The sequence below is a fragment of the Perognathus longimembris genome, chromosome 2 (assembly GCF_023159225.1).
Source record: "Perognathus longimembris pacificus isolate PPM17 chromosome 2, ASM2315922v1, whole genome shotgun sequence".
NCBI classification, from domain to species: domain Eukaryota; kingdom Metazoa; phylum Chordata; class Mammalia; order Rodentia; family Heteromyidae; genus Perognathus; species Perognathus longimembris.
This window is the reverse complement of record NC_063162.1, coordinates 87269302-87290344: the sequence shown is the minus strand read 5'-3', so window position 1 is coordinate 87290344 and position 21043 is coordinate 87269302. Positions and strand designations below refer to the sequence as shown.

Here is a 21043-nt window from a genome sequence, read left to right as displayed (position 1 = left end):
CTAAACCACATTTCCAGCCCTATACGTTCCTTTTTGAGACAGGTCTCACTATGTAACCCAGGCTTATTTAGAATTCCTTAAGTAGCCCAGACTGACCTCAGCCTCTCAAGAGCTAGAATTATAGGTGTACAGTACCTTGCCCAAAACAGATATTTTGTATAGGTGGTTTTTCATGAAATTTTATAATAGAACAAGCTTAAGAACATTAATATGGAAATTTGAGTCCAGAGAGATACAAAATTAGTACTACAAAACGCCCCCCTGCCTATCTAGTTTGTTTTTATTTTTTGGACAAGGATGGGGGATTTGCTTTACAAATGGCTTTTGGAAACAGTTTCCAAAATAAAAAATTGTAACATGATGTAACCAAAACTGTGTAGAGAAAGTGGAGTTTCTGCTATTAACACAGTAATAATTAAAGCAATGACCACTGGGTACATATTACTTACCTCCAAACACACTACATTAAGGATCCTACAAGCCTTGTCTTATTTAATCAACAGTATGATGGGGAATATTATCTTTGTTTTATGAATAGGACAGCTGAACCTCTGAAAATGTAGGTTACTTGCCCAATCATATAGCCCACAAGAGGCAGAATCCAGGCACTAGCCCAACCCTTTAGCCACGTTGGAAATTAGCATGCCCCTAGTGACCAGATTTTGAGGAAACAGCTGATGCCCCATCTCTGAGACCTAGGAGAGATAAAAACCTGCACTAAAATGTCTCAGAAGGAAAAATATTATAAGACAGCTTTCAGGAGGTAATACTCTATTTCTTTCTACAGCACAGTACCACCCCCCAAAGATGGCTAAGTGCCAGTGATGTGGGAAGGACTGTCCAGGGCAAAGACAAAGTCACCCCTGCCATCTCTGCAGCCCTAGGCTGCCTCATCCTAATGAAGGTTTCCTAATCCTCATAGAGTAGAAGTCCCAGAATCACCCCCTTTATTCTGAATTAACTGATACGTTTTGTTTTGGCTTCAGAAGATCAGTTCAACTTAGTATGTTAAAACAACTTGTCCATGCATGTTAACAATAATTTTTAAAAAGTACATATATTCAGTCTATATAGCTGAGTGCTTATGAAGTCTAATTTTAAAAGAAGGATGTTATACAACTGTCCAGGAACCAGCTAGAATATCAGATAGGATATCAAACTTGCAATTGATTATTAATGCTCAAATTTCCTATGTCCTCACTGACAATTGTTTACAAATGAGCAAGTCATGAATTAAAATCCAAACAATGAAGAGAGGTGTCTAAACTCCAGAAAATAAACTAAGATAATTAAAGTCAATTTCCATGTTCCACTCAGGTAACCCCAGTTACCCACACCATCTCCTTATCCTTTCCAGGAGAGGTCTAACAATAAAGAAGACTTTTAAAAGAAAATCAACATAAGTCTTTTCATAAGATTAGCTCTACTTGAGGGGTCATGAGTAAGAGTGCCTGAATTAGGCACATACTAATCTAGTTAAAAATCGCCAAGAGAAGTTTAAGACATGTTGTTAAGAGTTTGTTGAGAGTTGGCTGGTGCTGTTTGAGGAAGGAAAAAGAACAGCCTGACAGAAACCCAAATTGACATGTGTCATTTGTGTGCTTGTGTGCCAGCCTGTACCTATGTGCCTGTGTCTGCACACACGTGTGTATATGCACTATATAACCATTGCTGTGGCGATATATCCACTGTAGAGTAAAAATGCCAACATATGATTTCCGTTTGTTTGTGCCAGTTTTTGTTTTTTTAAGGCTGAGTTCTGATAAAAGAATGGGATAAAGGGCATGTGAAATGTGAGTACAGAAAAGAAACTTGGGCAATAAATTTGCGTCACAGGGGTTCTGAAAGGGTATCAAATCAGTATTCCATGCCATGGCCTTAGAGATTGATGAAAAGGGTCATCTTTATCTCCTGATCTTGACAATTTCACTTAGACAATCTCACTTACTCAGGCCAAGGCTCTTCGTAGGCCAAATCCAATATTTATCAAAGTTGGCACTTTGGGTAAGGCCTCTTACAGCCTCTTTCTGCCCTGGCCTCTTTCCCCCTTCGGAGAAGAAAAGAGAGAGACTCTGCAACTCCTCTCCCATCCTTCGTCAGGGCACAGCAAGATTATTGCCCAGGAAAATATAACTGTTAGCTTCATCAGAAGTTTTGTTAAAATCACCAACTGTGGCTTTAAAGGGCAAGGCAAAAGAAGTTCAATTCCAGGAAAAAGGCGTGCTTAAATGGGGCAAAATAATGTCCTCAAGACTAAGGTCCCCAGGCACCAAGGTGGTCATTGAATAGAAGCAGCTACGACATCCACCCTAAGGAACTCTGCAGGGCCAGGCTAGATCACTAGAAAAAAAAGAAAAGAAAGGGATTTGGCAGGAGTCCTAACACATAAGGCCTTGACCAAAGTATGTCCTCTATTTGAAATAGCTTTCTTCATTGTGATGACCTAGAAATATGGTGATGATAAATTCCTTAAGAGGAATATAGGGCCAAGACCAGGGCTGCTGATGCAAAATCCATGAGCTGATAAGATGGAGACTTATGGAAGACCTCTGGGTGCTCTCAATGCACCCAGTGACCTTTTGATGGAAAACTTTTAACTCACTGGGTTTGTTGATCTGTACAAAATATAACAGCTTCCCTGCTCACAGTCTGTGAAGAACTTAAGGACAATCATTTATTTATTTTATTGAGGTATAATACAGTATACTGATCTTAAGAAAACCTAGAACATTTTACATTTTCAAGGACATCATCACTACTGACTCAAGACACAGAACATTTGGCAGCCTGGGTCTTCTGGGACTGATCACTTGACACAGGGTTGTAGACGGGAAATTTCTTTCACAAGGTCATGTCATTGGGCAGAAGGGACCAAGCCATTTTATGGACGCTTTTGTGCATTTTTCCAGCTACCAATGTTTTATGTGTGACATAATTTGGTTTGAGACCTACTTTCAGGTCAACAGATCACCTGAAGAGGAAAGGATTCACAACTCACTCCTCCTTCTAAATCATTGACATCTAAAAGTCCAATAGATGTAAAAGGCCTTAGGCAAAGAAAACCTGCCTTGGTTGGCTTTTGAATGAGCTTTTATCTCTCTTACCATTGCCACCCACCTAAAGACAAGTGGAGTAGCCAGGCTTGTGTAAAACATATGCCACCCTGTGGTTTTTATTGGGGAAAGAGAACAGATGTTCAGCACCACCCCCAAAAGGGAAGAATAAAGGTACTGCCAAGCTGATTCAAAGGTTTATTTTAGAAAATTTCACTTAGGAAAGAATACTCCATACGAAGATAGAAATGAGATGCCTTGGAAGGAGCCAGTCTTGGTTTGAGTTGGTGCCCCGTTGTTACTAACTCTACACTTGGATAAGGTGTTTGCTTCTTTAGTCTTTCATGTAAAGAATAAGAAATAATGATATTCATCTCTCAGGGAATTGTGACAATTAAATGAAAAAAATGAGAAAAAAAGTGGCTTGAACAGAATAGACAGATGTGAATTTCCTTTCTACTTCTCTGAACATATGCACCACAAGATAAAGACCTATATTTCTTTTCAAACAAAAACAAATAAGGGCTCTAGAAATTTAAAACATTTGTATCTTCCAACATTTTAACATTTCCTTAAATCTATACCAGAGGCAAGAACACATTATTTTTAAATCAATAAAGTTCCTGTCCATGACCTTCTGTAGAGATCAGTTCCAGGAGACCCAGGCTGCCAAATATCTTGAGTCGGGGGGTGTTTATGTCCTAGAAAATGTAAAATTTTTGTGTTCTTCAGATATCTGTATTGTACTATAGTGCTTTGGAAAAAGACACATGCAGAAGTAAAAGCCATATAATTCATTAACATTGATTGTCCAAAAGGACAACTTAATGTTAACTAAATTTGAAGCAGGACATAAAAGCTCATTGCTTTTATGGGGACTGCACTGACACACTTTGACAGGGTTTGGCTTAGCAAACAGGTGGGCTTACTCAGTTGTAAATGACTCAAAAAGACCATAATGTATATAGTTCAGTTCATTAGTAGTTTCTCAGGAAAATGGATAAAAATTATACTCTGAATTGACAGTAACAAATTATAATGGGATACTCAGTTTTGGCCTGTAATAAAAACAAATAATTCTAATCCTAGATATGTACCTTTTTAGAAATGCTACCTTCTGAAACCCCTTGAATTTATATGTGTGTGTGTGTGTGTGTGTGTGTGTGTGTGTGTGTGTGTGTGACCAGAAATAGGGCTTTCATTATCTGACTCCAAGTGTCTCAGCTCAAGATCATATTCTGGATGGAAGTTCTAATCACAATTACCTCTGATACTGATAGGTGGTTCTGGATTCTGTGTGAAGTAAAGGCGGATCTGTAAAGGCTCAACTACCTGGAAAACTAGTCTGATCATGAAAACCAATGTCTGGCTGCTCAGGGGTCAAATACTACTCAATAGAACATTTTTTTACTTTAATCTCTCCTGGAAAAACAAAGATCAAGAGCACATTCAAAGCAAATGACCATTTCCATTCTCTGCTTCCTTTTTGGCCCTTCAGAATCCACTTGGTGTTGAGGGAAGAACACAGTGATTTCTCAGAGCTGTCCAGAAACAGGAATATATGTGGGCACAGATGTAAAATGTGGCGGCTTCCAGGAGACATTGCACCTTACCATGGTGCCAGAATATAAGTTTGTGTTTGAATCACTTATTTGCCACCACTGAATAAACAGAGAAGTTCAAAGTTAACCATCACTTCACTTAAATCATGGAACCCAAGAGTGAATTCTACCCCACTTCTAATCCAAAGCAAGCATTAGATTACTAGATATTACTGGATTATCACACCTTGACCATAATAATGGTCAGAAACAGGGCCCCTCATTTCACCCTTTTCTAGAGAGTTTTTCATATTTGTAATTGAAATTTGTCTCACTTGTAATTACCATGTGCTGGCTCTAGATTTTCCCTCTGTACTATAGAGAAAATAATTAGCCACTTTTGTACCAAAACTTGCAAGGAAAATGCTATCATGGCGTACTTCCTCTAACCCAGCAAGTCTTTCCTTCGACAACAAACAGCCATACCTTTATCAGCCATTTCTCATGACATGGATCCATAGCCCTGATTGATGATCACAAATGTATAATTCTCATCACACATGTCTGAGGTTTCACTGCCAATGAGTCCCAGATTCAAAGACAAGCTATAGGTATGATCTTTCCAGAGAAGAAAATAAGGCAGCAATCACTTCCCTTGAGTGCATTATAACTTCTTCATTTATTTGTCTGAATGTTTTCAATAGAGTCTTCCTATCTAGTCCAGGCGAGCCTCAAATTTATGATCCTCTTCTCAGTCTCCAGAGCACTGGGTATAAAGGTATACAAGATTACCATATATTTCAACTGTTAATACTGCTGTTTGCCTTTGCCTTGGGACTCTCATCTCTGTCTCTGGAACTGGGGTGCTTACAGTTCACTAGCTCTCTCAGGTCACAAGAACTGCTGAGAAGCTAGAATTGCTTCTTCTGAACAGTACCCTTTAACCTAAACCCACCACAACCATCATATCATCATCATCATCATCATCATCATCATCATCATCATCACCATCATGTTTTATGCTGCTGGTCCTAGGGCTTAAACTCATCTCCCAAGTGCTATCTCTGACCTTCTTTTGCTCAAAGCTAGCACTCTTATCACTTAAGACAAAGCCCCACTTCTGGCTTTTTGTGGTTAAGAGATACGAATCTCATGAATGAATTTTCCTTCCCTGACTGGCTTCAAACCAAGATCTCAGCCTACTGAGTAGCTAGGATTATAGCCATGAGGAACTGGTACCTGTCACATTATTATTATTGGTGGTGGTGTTATTGTTGTATCTTTGCTAATCTTCACCCAAATCAAGGTATTTCTCATAATTGTTTAACACATTCCTTGGGTGATTTTTGTGCACAATATAGTTTGAGAAATTCTGATGGAGTTACTAGTTTTCAACACCCTTCTCTTATCTTGAACCAATACCAATGTCTGTGATGTCACAGACAGCAGAAAGTCAAAGTTCTTGTTGCACTTACACAGATTAATAATTTATCCACAGCATAGGATCTTGAGGTCTCTGGTATATACTTGACAGCAGATTCACGAAGGTCCTGATCTCTTTTCCTAAGAAGATTCTGGCTGGCTGCTTTGCTACACCTTAAGCAGAGGACAGAAAACAGCATGTGTGGCTGTCCAGAAAACTGAAACTAGAGTTGCTGAGACAGGCCCACACTAAGGTCCACCTGCTATGGCAGAGTGGTAAGGTCTTACACTCCCTTATCCTGACTAGTAACCTTAATTTCCATAAGATAACCTGGTCATAAGAGTTAAAATATGCACCCTATCTTCATTCCTCACTGCAAATTATCTTCCCACCTGTCCCTTGCCAGATACAAATGATAACTTTGACCTTTGTAATGTCTAGATTTTATTTGAGCAGGAGGTCAAAATTCTGACTACATACTGCAATTACATGGAGTTTAAAATGCTGATGTCAGTCTATGTCCCAAGTCTATTTCATTGGAATCTATGGTGAGGCTAAATTTTAGAATTCTTAAGCTTCTACAGGTGATTCTGACAGAGAACCAGGAATAAAATATTGGCTTGAGAAACTACCAGTTCTTTGTGAGCTCGGCTCATTTCTAAAGTCAGTTCTGCAAACATTATTCTAGCATGCTTTTTCACACTCCTGGATCTCTCCTTGATTATGAGCCTGGCAGTACATAATTCTAATATATATATAATTGCTTTATAGAATGCTGCATAAAACTAACAGATTTAAGGTACACAGAACATTGTTATTAGCATAGGTACAACATTGTACAGGTCTCTAGAGCTTACTAACCTTACCAAACTGAAACTCAGCACCCATTAAACAGTAATTTGCTGCCACCACCTCCCCTCCCCCCCCCACTTCCAGCTCCTACCCACCAATGTGAATGTGGCTATTCTGGATATCTTATATAACTGGAATCATTAAGTATTTGCCATTTTGTCACTAGCTGATTTCACTCAACATCATGTTTTTCAAGGTCACCCATATTATTGCCCAGTACAGGATGTCCTGCTTAAAGCTGAGTAATATTCCTGTGTACACAGAACACATACTGTACTCTTTTAGCATCTCTCTGTCCATATAGATATCTAGGGTATGTCCATACTTTTGCTGTTATGCATTGCTGGGATGACCATAGAATTACTAATATCCTCTTATTGTCCAATGTTGTTGATGGTTCTTTTTTTTTTCCCAATTATGTAGGCATTTACGATAGTTCTGTCCTTCAGTCACTCTTCCTACAAGCTTTAGTTCTTAGCAACCCTATCCATGTCCATTACTTCAGTAAGGCAGTAGTCAGCACAGCACTGTGCTCTTTACCCTCCCTCCACTCCACAGCCTGATGAGTACCTCTGAGTTGATCCACTGATGGACCAAGCCTACTGATAACTCCAAGGTAAGCTTATTACTCCTTCATGCTGATACCACCTAAATTCCTGGACTGGTTTTTTGTTGTTGTTTTCCTTTTTGTTTTGTACCAGTCCATCCTGGATCTTGAACTCAGGGCTTGGGTACTTTCCCTGGGCTTCTGTGATCAAGGGTGGCACTCCACCACCTGAGCCACAGCCCTGGTTCTGGCTTTTTGGTGGCTAACTAGAGATAAAAGTCTCACAGACTTTGCTGTCTGGCTTTGAACCTCAATCCTTCCCCAGGCTCCTGAACAGCTAGGATTACAGGCATGAGCCACCAGCATCTGGCTCCTGGACTGTTTTTTTAAGATACCCAGCTCCCTCACCCAGGTCCCCAACCAGTATAGAATATTACTGTGCTAACCCCTCACTCAAGAATGCCAAGTGACAGAAGCTTAATTAAAGCAAGAAACTATTCTGATCATGAAGACAAAATATTCACAGGTGAAAATAAAAACAGAATAATACATTTAGGGTGTGCCATCCGGGAGGTATTGTGGGAAGGAAGAGCTTAGTGGTACTGGGAGAAGAAGTATCACTGGAAGACCTGCAGGATGGACAGGGGCCTGGCTACATGCAGAGAAATGTGCAGAGCCAAGATGGGGGTGGGGGGTTAAGCAAAGATGGGATTCCTCCTATGACATTTCTCAACCCTGGCTATATGACATCACCTTGGGTAGATCTTAAAAAAAAATCCCAGAACATGCTCCCACTTTACACCAATTCCTCCAGGCCTTCAGGGTATCAAGGGCACAGGCAGCTTGGGCAGCTCATCAGGAAATGCAGTGAGGCAGAGTAAGGGCAGAGCCAAGGCCCTTACATGATCTTGCATCCAGAGAGGATAGGTTTACTCCACATGATTGCCGTCTTTTCTTATGGCATTTAATTTCACTTGAGTATCTAATACCAGACCGATGTCTGCTGCACCTAATTTATACCAAATTAAAATGCAAAGCAGGATGTGACTTAGCAGTTTAAAGGGTAAAGAGAGATAGAACCACCCAAGACCTTAAAATAACATCTGTGGTTTGAATTTTATCAGTGGGTGGTGTTACCCGCCCTGAACTGACAACTGCTTTTGGAAGCAGGGTAGAGTTTTAACAATTGGCAACAGCACACAGCATGCCATTACTATCTTAAAAGACTATCAATTGAGTCACTACAAAATGGGAAAGTGAATTTTTTAAAACTGCTTCATCTCCTATAAAAAGCTACCTACTCACTGTTCAGAAATGTGAAAATTCAGCTAACAACAAATATTATTCCATAAATAAGTATATTAACCTAGCCCTCAAATAACCAGAAACTAAACCCTAGTGTTCATGTGTCTGACATACATACTTCAAGTTTTTTGTCTACTCAATTTAAGATTACTTTGAACTTAAGTATCCAAGTATCCAAATCTTTAACATTAATTTCCTGAGACCTATTTTGGTGTTATTCTTCCAAAACTGTGGGAGCAATAATAAGCAATCTCTTTTAAGAAGATTGCTAAGCTAGTGCATGTAAGTAGAGAGAAAAGGGAGAACAGGAAATTGAATTCACTTCTATGGAAAGGATGGCTACAAGAAAATGATCATGAGGAATTTAACTGCCCAAGATAGTAGGGGATAGGGGAGGGGGGCCTAAGGAGATGGGGGGAGAGTTCGGGGAACTAGAAGAAATAAAAGGAAATAGCAGAGAACAAGTTAAAAACAAAATGAAGCAAAAACTATTGGTGGGTGCTGATGGTTTATGCCTAGATACTCACAAGGCTAAGATCTGAGGTATCACAACTTGAGGCTAGTCCAAGAAGAAAAGAACTTAAGACTGTCTCCAATTAACTAACAAAAAGTCAAGCTGGAGGTATGGCTCAAAGGTAGAGTACCAGCTGTTAGCAAGAACACAAGTCCCTGAGTTCAAGACCCGCACCCCAAATAAATCATCAACAAAACTGTGATAGATGTTGACAATCTAAAACTAAAAGAGCAAGAAAATTTTAGAAATATCTCTTTCCCAATATTAACAATACAATGGTATCCATTCTCTCCAGGAGAGTAGAAGGATAAAAAGCAATTTGAAGGCTGCCTTACTGGTTTTGCTTTTCATTTCCTAAAGTTAGCACATGACCTGGTAGCTGGTAGGTTGTATATCAACTGACCTGTGTGTTTGCCTCTCACACTGTCTGCTAGGAAAAGATTTTTACTACAATGTATTTTATCTCAGAAAAGTACTATCCAAAGTATCCTCTGAAAGTATCAAACTAGGGAAGCCAGCCCAAGCAGGAAAATCCTTTTCTGTGAGACTCATATCTCCAGTTAGACACCAGAAAACCAGAAGTGAATCTGTGGTTCAAAGTGGTAAGAGTAGTGCTAGCCTTGAGGGAAAAAAGGTCAAGGACAGCACCCAGGCCAAGTTCAAACCCCATGACCAACCAATAAAAAGAAAGAAAGAAAAAGAGAAGAAAGTATCAAACCATAAAATAGTTAAGAGTCAGGCAAGAAGATTATCTCTTTGAGGCCAGCCTGGTACACTATAAGATACTGTCTAAAAAAAGAGAGCAGGAGGAGGAGAATGAACACACACACACACACACACACACACACACACACACACACACACACTTCTTTAGAAGTTTACATCTAGTAAGATCCAATGAAAAAATGTTACAAAAGAGTAGTAGGTAGCAGAAATTACAAATGGGAAAATCTAAGTAAAACACGAAGTCTTAAGGGTGTTTGAATGAATCATTCTGTATGAAGATGGTGCCTTATGCAAAGGCAATTCAGATGCTCACACCCAAAGGCAGAGCAACTCCAGTACAGAGAGCAGTGATTGTCACCTGGAAGTGGGGAGACTCAATCTCCAGATTCGGATCTTTGATTATATATGGCTAACATGATTATATATGGCTAGGAGTGAGATCATACCAGTTCTGATTTATTATCAGAAGGTATGAAAGGTGTACCTTTCAAAGATGATCACATTAATACATCTCATCCTACATGCTCTTCTAACAAAGGGACACTGGCTCTCTCCACAGGTAAGGAGGTTCCTGTTGTCTTCTCTTAAATCTGTGTGAGCTTATGCTTATGACGCAAGAGAAGTTGCATGTGCCCAGGAACCACAAAAGGTGCCCAGGAGACACTGCTTAAATAGTGCTTTACCACATCAGTTAGAGCAGAATAATTGAAAGCAAACAGAACAAAGGAGAAGCCAGGAGACGAAGTCTTTAAGGCAAGATGGAAACATCATGAGAAGAAAGGTCCTATGTGCTGGCTGACAAAGGCTACAATGATAGAGCTCAGGTGCTGTTGACATGTCACCCCTGAACACAGGTGCCCACTGCATACCTGATGTGGGGCTAGCATAACTAAGAAACTGAAATTTTAAGTTTCGTTCCCTTTCAAAGAATTTAAATTTACATAGCTACAATACTGGACAAGCAGTTTTAAACCATGTTATTCTAAATCACTTGTTTTCTTTCCCTTTTCTGTTGGCACAAAACACTAACACTTAGAGACTCATGGGTATGGAACATACATGGGTATGGCAACATAGAAATGAGCTATCCTCAACTCACTGAACTTCAGTCAGAAACTATTCAGGAAGTCAGGCAATGGTGGTTCATGCCTGTAATCTTAGCTATTCAGGAGGCTGATATCTAAAAGAAAGAACATGGATTGGAACTAGCTCAGCAGAAAAGTCTAGAAGAGTCTATTTCCAATTAACTAGTAACAGTGTCATACTAGAGGCATGTTAAGGGATAGAGCACCAGCTATGAGTGTGAAAGTCAAACAGAGTGCATGAGCCTGAGTTTAAACTCTGCTACTGGTACAAAAAGGAAAAGAGAAAAGAAAAGGAAGAAATCAGTGGGCCTCCAGTCCATGGTAGCTGTAATCCATTTCAGGAAACTGAAATCTGGAGGATTGCAGTTCAAAGCCTACCCTGGGCAGAAAAGTCCTTTGAAACTCCAGCTCCAAAATAATTCATTAACAATCAGGGCTGGAGGCATAACTCAAGTTATAGAGTTCCTGCCTACCAAGGTCCTGGGTTCAAATCCTAATGCTACTTTTACCCCCAAAAAAGTAACTTCAAAAGACTGGCGATTTCTTTTACTTTTGTTAAATTCAAGTACAATTTTGTTTGAACTTAGTTTTACACAGTTACTGCAACTCCAACCTTTCTATTTGTATAGAAGCATGTCTGTAATAAAGGTCAACGCTGGTTATTTTCTGATTAAAATTTTGCATTCTATGGCTGGGAATATGGCCTAGTGGTAGAGTGTTTGCCTGGTATACATGAAGCCCTCCCTGGGTTCGATTCCTCAGCACTATACAGAAAAATCCAGATGTGGTACTGCATCTGGACCAAGGTCCTGGAAGAAAGGATTCTCCTGCTCTCCTCCCATGGACAGTTACCAAGTTCTGTGATGCAGAAACTTCCCACATATGAAGACCAGAAAAACAGTGGGGCATAGTTCTTTGAACAGGGGTGTGAATGGAAACTGCCTGCCCTGGGAATTCCAGCTGCCACTCTCTGCTGTCATCCTACAATGATGGTGCATATCACCACAGACTGCATTTACTGATAGTGAGGCCACTAAGATACCAACTTGGATGTCTCTCCTCCTCCTCCTCCTCCACCTCCTCCTCCTCCTCCTCCTCCTCCTCCTCCTCCTCCTCCTCCTCCTCCTCCTCCTCCTCCTCCTCCTCCTTCTCCTCCTCCTCCTCCTCCTCCTCCTCCTCTTCCTCTTCTACCTCTTCTACCTCCTCCTCTCCTCTGGCTCTCTAACTCTCCCAATGTCACACTCTCTCTCTCTCTCTGAAGAATCACATGAATAGCTTCTAATAGATGACTGGAAGATGAAAGCTGGTTGAGGGCACACACTGATAAAGGAGAGAGAAAATAATTTCTAGGAGTAAGGAATGGCCTGTGCCTATACTTGTAACTAGACACAGTTTGTTCTAGAGTAGAATCCAACAATTCCAGTCATAGCTAGCTTATCTGCCAACCTATAACAGGGGTTAGTTGTCTGGGTTTTTTGTATATTCCACACAGAAATACAATGGTCTTGTTTTACCTGGATTGTACTCTCCCTCTTCCTGTTCTTCTTAAAGAGTGTTCAAACAAAAGCTTCAGAAGTTGAATTGTCAAGTACATCTGATCAGGAATTATCAGGTGCCATATAGACTGAACACTATAAGTAATAGCTTAAAGATATCTATATCCTGAGAAAGTGACACATACACATATATAGTTGTATCAGTTTGTTTTTAAATCCTAATTTAGTTCTTACTTTTGTATTGTTCTCAGTAGACAATAGTTAGCCAGCTTTGAAGCTATGTCTATCTAGTAGACACAATCTTTCGTAGAAGCAGCAGCTCAAATAAAACCTAAGAAATATGTCTTCATGTTTGAAAAATAAAAGTGTTTTCCTGCCTAATTACTTAAAACTTGTCTCACTCATTACGACTGCCTTAGGTTTCTAAAACCTCAAAGATGGGTCACCTTCGGTGGTTGCTGTGCCTATATTCCCTCTTGCCCACATTGCATAAAACGTTTTGGCACACTAAAGGCCCTCAGAAATCTGGCACTTAAAACCAACAACTACCACCACAAAATTCAAACCTGCTAGCTTTGTTGAACTCATTTGAAAGCTATTTGACAAAAGAATTCATTCTTTGAAGCCTGAAAGTTCTGCTTTGCTTTCAAACTTAATTATCCTATGAGTCTGTGAAATGACTTGAATTCTTACCTTTAAAGGTTGCTTTATCCACAGCGGACATAACTCAGCCAGCATAGGCACTATTTCTTGGTTATGAGTCAGGCCCACATCAGCCAGGAATAACACTCTTTGTTTAGAGTTTCAGGTCTAGACTTGGGATGTCTGGGGAGCCACAACAAACGATGACTATAGCCTAAAGACCATAGCAATGTTTGGAGACTAGAATGCACTTCCCTGTTTAACCCTATTCTCCTTCAGAGTTCCTTCTTGGTTCCTTATTATCCTAAATCTTCCTCCCTATCAACTTCCCTGCTCATCTCACTCCTTGCTTTCTAAAGTTTACTACTCAGACTCAAACATTTCCATTTCACTTTGAAATTGCCCTGACAAGGAAAGATCTGGATGGTATAAAGTACAGCATCATTTGAAGGAAAGATTGTGCCACTCAAGAAAATGAAAAACTACAGCTGAGTGCCAGTGGCTCGTGCCTTTAATTTTAACCTACTCAGGAAGGTAAAATCAGAAGGATTACAGTATGAAGCTATCCTGGGCAAAAAAATTCGATCTCCAAAATAATCAGCAAAAAAGCTGAGCTAGAAGTGTGGTTCAAGTGGTAGAGTACCAGCCTAGTAAATCAAGTGAGTTCAAAGCCCAGTACTGCCACAGAAAAGAATTAATTAAAAATCTTAGATGAGCTACTCAAAAAATCTTGTGACAAATATCTTAGTAATTAAATATATACACACTATTACATGAGCTTATTTAGAAACATATGTACAAGCAGTATTATATCTCCCTTAGCAAAAAAAAAAAAAAAAAAGAGTAAGATCAACCCCTAGTATTCACTTAACAAATGTTCACTGAATACTTACTATGAGGCACTGACCACTTTCCCGGCACTTGCTAGATGGTCTTATACTTGATATGTTATTTGAGTTTTAAGTTAACTTGAGTTTTAAGTTTCCTTTTACTCTTAAGAACCTAAGAGTCAATGGGTTAAACTTTTGAAATATGACTGATCATACTTAAATCTAAGCCACTTACATAAGAACAGTGAAGTCAGATCCAAAACTGAATTCATGTCCACTTCAAAATTGCATTTCTATTATGATTCATGACAGAGAAAAAAATCCCAAAGCCTGTGGGATTGAAGGATGCATATCAACAGTTGAAAAGAATCACTACAAATCTGAGGACTCCTATTTCCTGATTTCAAAAATAACTACAAAGTTATAGGAATTGAGACAGAATATACTGCCACAATAACAGACACATAGATCAGTAGAATAACATTGAGGAACCTTCACAATAAAAGGAAAAAGGATTGTTATGGCAGATGGTTCTACAGGTGCAGATGGTTCTATAGGTTGAAAGCACTATGTGTGGGCTATATTGATGACCCAGCAGCCTAGAGGATCACGTGGCAAGAAACAGCGTATGGGTTATATACTTTGTCAATTCATTTCGTCACAAGTACTAAGTCAATTCAGTGAGGAAATAGGCTGTTCAATAAACAGTACTGAAACAACTTAATACCTACATGAAAAGGGATGGTGCTAGATAAAATTTTATGTGATACCATATGTAAAAACTAACTCATAATGGGCCAAAGACCTAAATTTAAAAGATAAAAATATTTGGAGAAACACATAGGGGCAATTCTTCCCAACTTTGGATTTGATGAGGATTTCTTGGGTCTTATGGCCAAAATAAAAGTAACAATGAAGAAGAAGAGAGAAAAACTGGGTATCAACCAAAACGAAGAATTTCTATGGTTCAAAGGATAACATAAAAATTAAAGCAAGGGGCTGGGGATATGGCCTAGTGGCAAGAGCGCTTGACTCGTATACATGAAGCCCTGGGTTCAATTCCCCAGCACCACATATATAGAAAATGGCCAGAAGTGGCGCTGTGGCTCAAGTGGCAGAGTGCTAGCCTTGAGCAAAAGGAAGCCAGGGACAGTGCTCAGGCCCTGAGTCCAAGCCCCAGGAATGGCCATTAAAAAAAAAAAAATTTAAAGCAAACCTCTCAGAACGGGGGGAAAAATCTGTTGGCTGGATGTCTGATAAAGGTCTAATATTCAGAACACTTAAAACAACATTAGCCAGTGCCAGTGGCTCATGTCTGTAATCCTTGCTACTCAGGAGGCTGAGATCTGAGGATTGTGGTTCAAAGCCAGCTAGGCAAAGCCCCTGAGATTCTTTTTTTTTGGCCAGTCCTGGGCCTTGGACTCAGGGCCTGAGCACTGTCCCTGGCTTCTTCCCGCTCAAGGCTAGCACTCTGCCACTTGAGCCACAGCGCCGCTTCTGGCCGTTTTCTGTATATGTGGTGCTGGGGAATCGAACCTAGGGCCTCGTGTATCCGAGGCAGGCACTCTTGCCACTAGGCTATATCCCCAGCCCCCCTGAGATTCTTATGTCCAATTAACTACAAGGAATGCGGAAGTGGTTCTGTGGCTCAAAGTGGCAGAGCACTAACAAGCCAAAAGAACAAGCACAGCGCCCAGGCACTGAGTTCAAGCCCTGTGACTGACAAAATAACAACAATAACAACAAACAACTCAACACTAAAACAATTATAGCAGAAAATTCTCCAACACTGATAAGACACTGATAAAGAAAACACTGATAAGAAAATGCTCAATTTCATTTACCATAAAGAAAATGCAAATCAACACAACGACAGTGTTTTATGCTCTCTAGGATGGCTGCAACTTCAAAAATTAGTAGTTATATAACACAATAACAAGTGTTATGGGGAACATAGAGACATTGGGAGCTTTGTACATTCTGGTAAAAATGTAGGCTTCCATCAGGAAGTTCCTTAAAATGTTAAACATGGAGTTACCACATGACCCAGCAATTCTACATATATTTCCAACATTCTTTCCACACATGACTTACATAAATTCCCACACATACATCCACACAAAAATCTATTTTGGGGGGCGGGGTGTCGGTAGTAGGGGTTGTACTCAGGGCCTAGGCACTGTCCCTGAGCTCTTTTGCTCAAGGCTAGCCCTCTACCACTTTGAGTCACAGCTCTACTATCCACACAAAAGCTTTTATTGGAGGAATGTTCATAACAGTAGAATTCTTAATAGCCAAGATGGAGAAAAACTCAAATGTCAATTAACCAGTAGTGGATAAATTAAAAGTAAAATATCAATAAAATGGAAATTTATTCAGCCATGAAAATAAACTAAATACTGAGCCATGCTACAATATGAATGAACCCTGAACACCATCAGTAAAGGAATCTAGATATTGTATTATTGCATTTACATAATATCCAGAATAAGAAAACCTATAAGAAAAAAAAAAGTAGATTATTTGCCAGGACCTAGAGACAGGAAAAAGGAAGAAGTATGGGGTTTCTTTGGGTGGGCCATGGAAATTAAGTAGTGATGGACATAAAATGTTGTGAATATACAAAAAGAAAACCCACTAGCATATATTCTAAAAAAGTAAATTTTGTGTTAGGTGAACTATATCTCAATTTTTTAAAGTACCTCAAAATCTTCAACAATGGAGTGTGTGTGTATGTGTGTGTGTGTGTGTGTGTGTGTGTGTAATGTAATGGTACTAGAGTTTGAACTCAGGACTTCCCTTGGTTTTGTTGTTGTTGTTCAAAACTGGCCCTCTATTTCTTGAGTCACACCTCTACTTCTAGGTTTTTGCTGGTTAATTGGAAATAGAAGTCTCACAGACTTTTCTGACTGGGCTGACTTTACACCATGACTCTGATCTCATCATCCTGAATTGTTAAGCCACCAGAAGCCCACAAAAACAGAGTTGTGGCAAGGTTATCAACACCACTTTAAAACAACATGTTCTACAGAAAATGAATGAGCAAACTAGTATCAACAGGGGAGTCTATCATTTCAGAACCAACCACACAAAGCTATCTACTAGCATCTAATAAGCTAATGGAAAAAAAAGAATAAAATGGTAAAAGTCAAATATCAGAGTCAACTGTAACAGATAAAAATACACAAATTACCACAAGTTCTGTCAAAAATGGCAGCCATATTAGTCATGCTGAGACTCACAAACACATCTTCACTTGAGACACTGTTGACGATCACACTCAAAAATGAAACCTGATAAAAAATTGAAAAAAAAAATGTACCCAAGGCCTAACATATGAAACTGTAACCTCTCTGTACATCAATCTGACAATAAAATTTTAAAAAATGAAAAAAAAAGAAACCTGAGGTCTTCCATGATCTCAAAGGCTGTCTTCTATATTAGAAGACAGCATCAGCTCAGATAATTAAAAGTCTACTTATATGTAATCATGGGTCCAATTAAAACCCTTACAAAATAACAAGTCAAATATGGATGTTAAAATGGTCTTCACTCCAAAATAATTGCTTGATCTTTGATCGTATGCTTGCTTTACATTTAGCAATGACTTAGATACATATTTTTTAAGTTACAAAACTCAAATTATCAGAAAAACCACTATGCAGATTAAAATAGATACACACATATTCATACAAACTAGCACAAGTCAAAGGGACAACCTATGCTACTGAAAAGCCTTAATTCCATTGTTGGCGGTCCAAAGTGCAAGATAAATAGAGCTAGCAAAAGTAATTCTAGCTTTTGAGAGGTTGTGTTCAGAAGGTAATTGTAAACAAGCTATTTGAAGTTACCTAAAACTATGGTTATTTTTCCTCCCATAAGCATGTTTTAGCTTGCACTCATGTACCCAGCCAGATGAGAGAACTTGGTGAAATGTACTTGAAGCACAGAGCTGGGGGTACATCTTTAAGGGGACAGTTCCTTTCAAGCTTGGCTCCAGAACACAGCAGCATCCCAGATGAAGTTCAGCATCTAGACAGATCCCTCTGTGGTCCCAGATCAGCCCAGGTCTCCTAGGTTGGTTGACATGGCATACACTGCAAATTCCAACTACTCCCATTCAAATCAATGAAGCTTTCACATGGGAAGGTTTCTCCAAAGCTCATCTTCACCAGCAATTTGACCTTGAAGCCTATCTGCCACCATGCCTTGATCTACCAGACCAGAGGTCAGTTTTTTCCCCAGGGAGATATGTGGCTGAGGAGCCAGGAAATTTTCAGTGGCTTCCTCGTACCTTTATAGAGTTTGGTTTTTATAAACATGCATCTTTCATTAAACAATTAAAGGAAAATATGCATCACATGATTCTTTATAACAATCTTCGAGTAAAGGTTGGGAAGTACACATGATGCCAGGCCCGTCCCTCGCCATCTGTACACCTACCTCCTGGTTCTGGTTCTCTTGTGACTTTTATTGAGTTGTCAGCTCTGCTCCCATTCTATTCTGACATCACTCTAGCTTGACCCACCCGCTTCTGACTCACAGCCTCCCTACCAAACCTAGTATTTGGGCCAAATCACTTGGCCCCACTTCAGGTTTCAGGGCAAGGATCTTGGTCTCCTCTGCCTTACTCTTTGGGAAAATGTGATAGATTGCCTGCTTCAGGGGGGAGGATGACTGTGAAATTTGTTTTTTAAAAGTTCATTATCTTCAGCCAATACAGGATAAAACAACAACAAAAAAGTGACTTCGTTTTAGGAGAAGAGTAAAAATAAAGGCACTGGGCACTGGTGGCTCATGCCTGTAATACTAGCTACTCCAAAGGGTGAGATCTGAGGATACTGGTTTGAAACCAGCCTGAGCAAGAAAATCTGTGAGACTCTATCTCCAACTAACCACCAGAAAAATGGAAGTAGAGCTTTGGCTTAAAGTGGTAAAGTACTAGCTTTGCATGAAAGAGCTCAGGGTCTGTACCCAGGCCCTGAGTTCAAGCCCCACCCAACCCCCCCACCCCCAAAAAGAGGAAAAACCAGGAAAAGACTAACATTTAAAATAAGCTGTAGTATGCCTTCGGCACACATGGCATTAGAATGGATGTGATGAAAAGGCTTCCTTTGGAAGAGCACCTGCTGTAGAGAAGATCCAGTAGATGTGCATAGAAGCACCAAGAAGCCAGGTGCCAGTGGCAAACACCTGTAATCCTATCTACTCTGGAGGTGAGATCTGAGGTTTGCAATTAGAAGCCAGAATGGGCAGAAAGTCCATGAGATTCATCTCCAATAAATTGCTTAGAAACAGCCAGAGGTGGCGCTGTGGCTCAACCGGTAGGGCACTAACCTTGAGCACAAAGAGGATCAGGGACAGTGCCTAGGCCCCAAGACAAAGGGGAAAAAAAAAAAAGAAGCATCAAACACAGGATACCCTCCATGAGCTGCTGGCAGGGGTGCCCCTGGTCCTACCTCAGCATAAGCCTAGAAAATGGTCTCCTTCCTGCCCAGCTCACCACATACAGAGGTAATGAGATAGAAAGAAGCAAACAAGTTGGAGACCATGGGAGGCTTTCTTCTAGCCATATTCCAGGCTCCCAGTCACAGCAGTGTGTCCTGCTGTCTGCCTAGGGCTCCCTCTAAGCTGCCCTACCTCCCACACATACACATTCCAGTTAAACCCTCTCTTACTCAATCTTATTTCAGATAAAAATTTTCACTTTATAAAATTTAGAAAAGTAATAAATACCAACACCAGTGAGGAAAATGGCTAACACCAAATGCCTTTCCAAATGTTTATGGTTAAGAAAAGGATGCTAAATAAAAAAGTACATAAACATGTAAAATACACAATGAAAAATAAAGGACACAAGAGAATTCTCAAAGAATGACAGGAAGCTACATATAGCTCCTCCTCTTTTCTAAATAATTTTTTGTATTTTTAACACTGGTATACTCAGAATATATTCAAGACTTTATATAATTAATTACTTAAAATAAAATGAAAGTAGAAAAAAAAAAAAAAAGCAATGACCATCTATCTTTTTTTTGGGTGGAGGAAGGTAGGTTAGGGATGGAGCCCAAAGTCTTACTATGCTGAGCACAGGATCTATACTGAGGTAGGCCCTACTCCCCCACCCCCCACCCCCGGCTACATTTTTTACTTATTCATTTGAAGTTCTGACTTTCTAGTACAATCGTTGGTACCTGGTACACATCTCAGCAAAGAACATTGATTCTACCAGCACTCATCTGGTTAAGCTTCATCCCAATGTTGCCATGGTAACTTCTATTTGGTCAACATTTACTCCATGTCTGCCCACTTTCTATAAAGCCAAGTTATTCTCCAATGGGCAACTTCTCACTTTGTGAGACAGTTAATTCCATTTTTCTATGTTTTGGTAGATGTCAATTATCTAAAACTTAATAAGCTATCCTGAGGCCCAAATGAGCTGTTGACCAATCTAACTGTAGTCAGTCCATACTCCTTCCCCCAAGATATTTAGCCCTATAGCTGATCATGGCATTGCCCAAGAGTCAATCTGACGTGGTTCAGGGTGTCGACATGTTTGATTTCTCTCTTGTCGTGACTACTCTCTTTCTCCTCTCTCTCTCTCTCTCTCTCTCTCTCTCTCTCTCTCTCTCTCTGTACAAGTAACAAGGACTAAGCACAGCATTTCCTTTTTTTATGTCTTCTGGTCTTTACAGTAGAACTATACATATGGTTAAGATTTTTTAAATGTTATTATGGATTATTAAATAGCATGACCACTGAGTTAAATATTTTAAATACCATGTTATGGGAACACAGTGTTGGGTAAAAGGAGTCGCCAACAGCTGAGATGGAAATTACCATGATAGTCTTTGCTGACTTGTAGCCACAATGACAAACACAACTCCTTGAGCCTTTCCAACACAAGCTCCAGAAGCATGTGCAGATGGAAGGCATGATTTTCTGAGGAGCTGTTTATTTCTTGATCAAGGCTTAGACCTTAGAATACTAGGCATGATATTTCATGTGAGGCAGGATAGATTAGGGGGG

At 39.8% G+C, this 21043-nt stretch overlaps 1 protein-coding gene across 4 annotated transcripts in view; it reads right to left on the bottom strand.

The window, feature by feature from the left end:
- Window positions 1–21043, bottom strand: part of Osbpl3 (oxysterol binding protein like 3) — a 175249-nt gene that overhangs the window by 99207 nt on the left and 54999 nt on the right. The window lies entirely within an intron of this gene.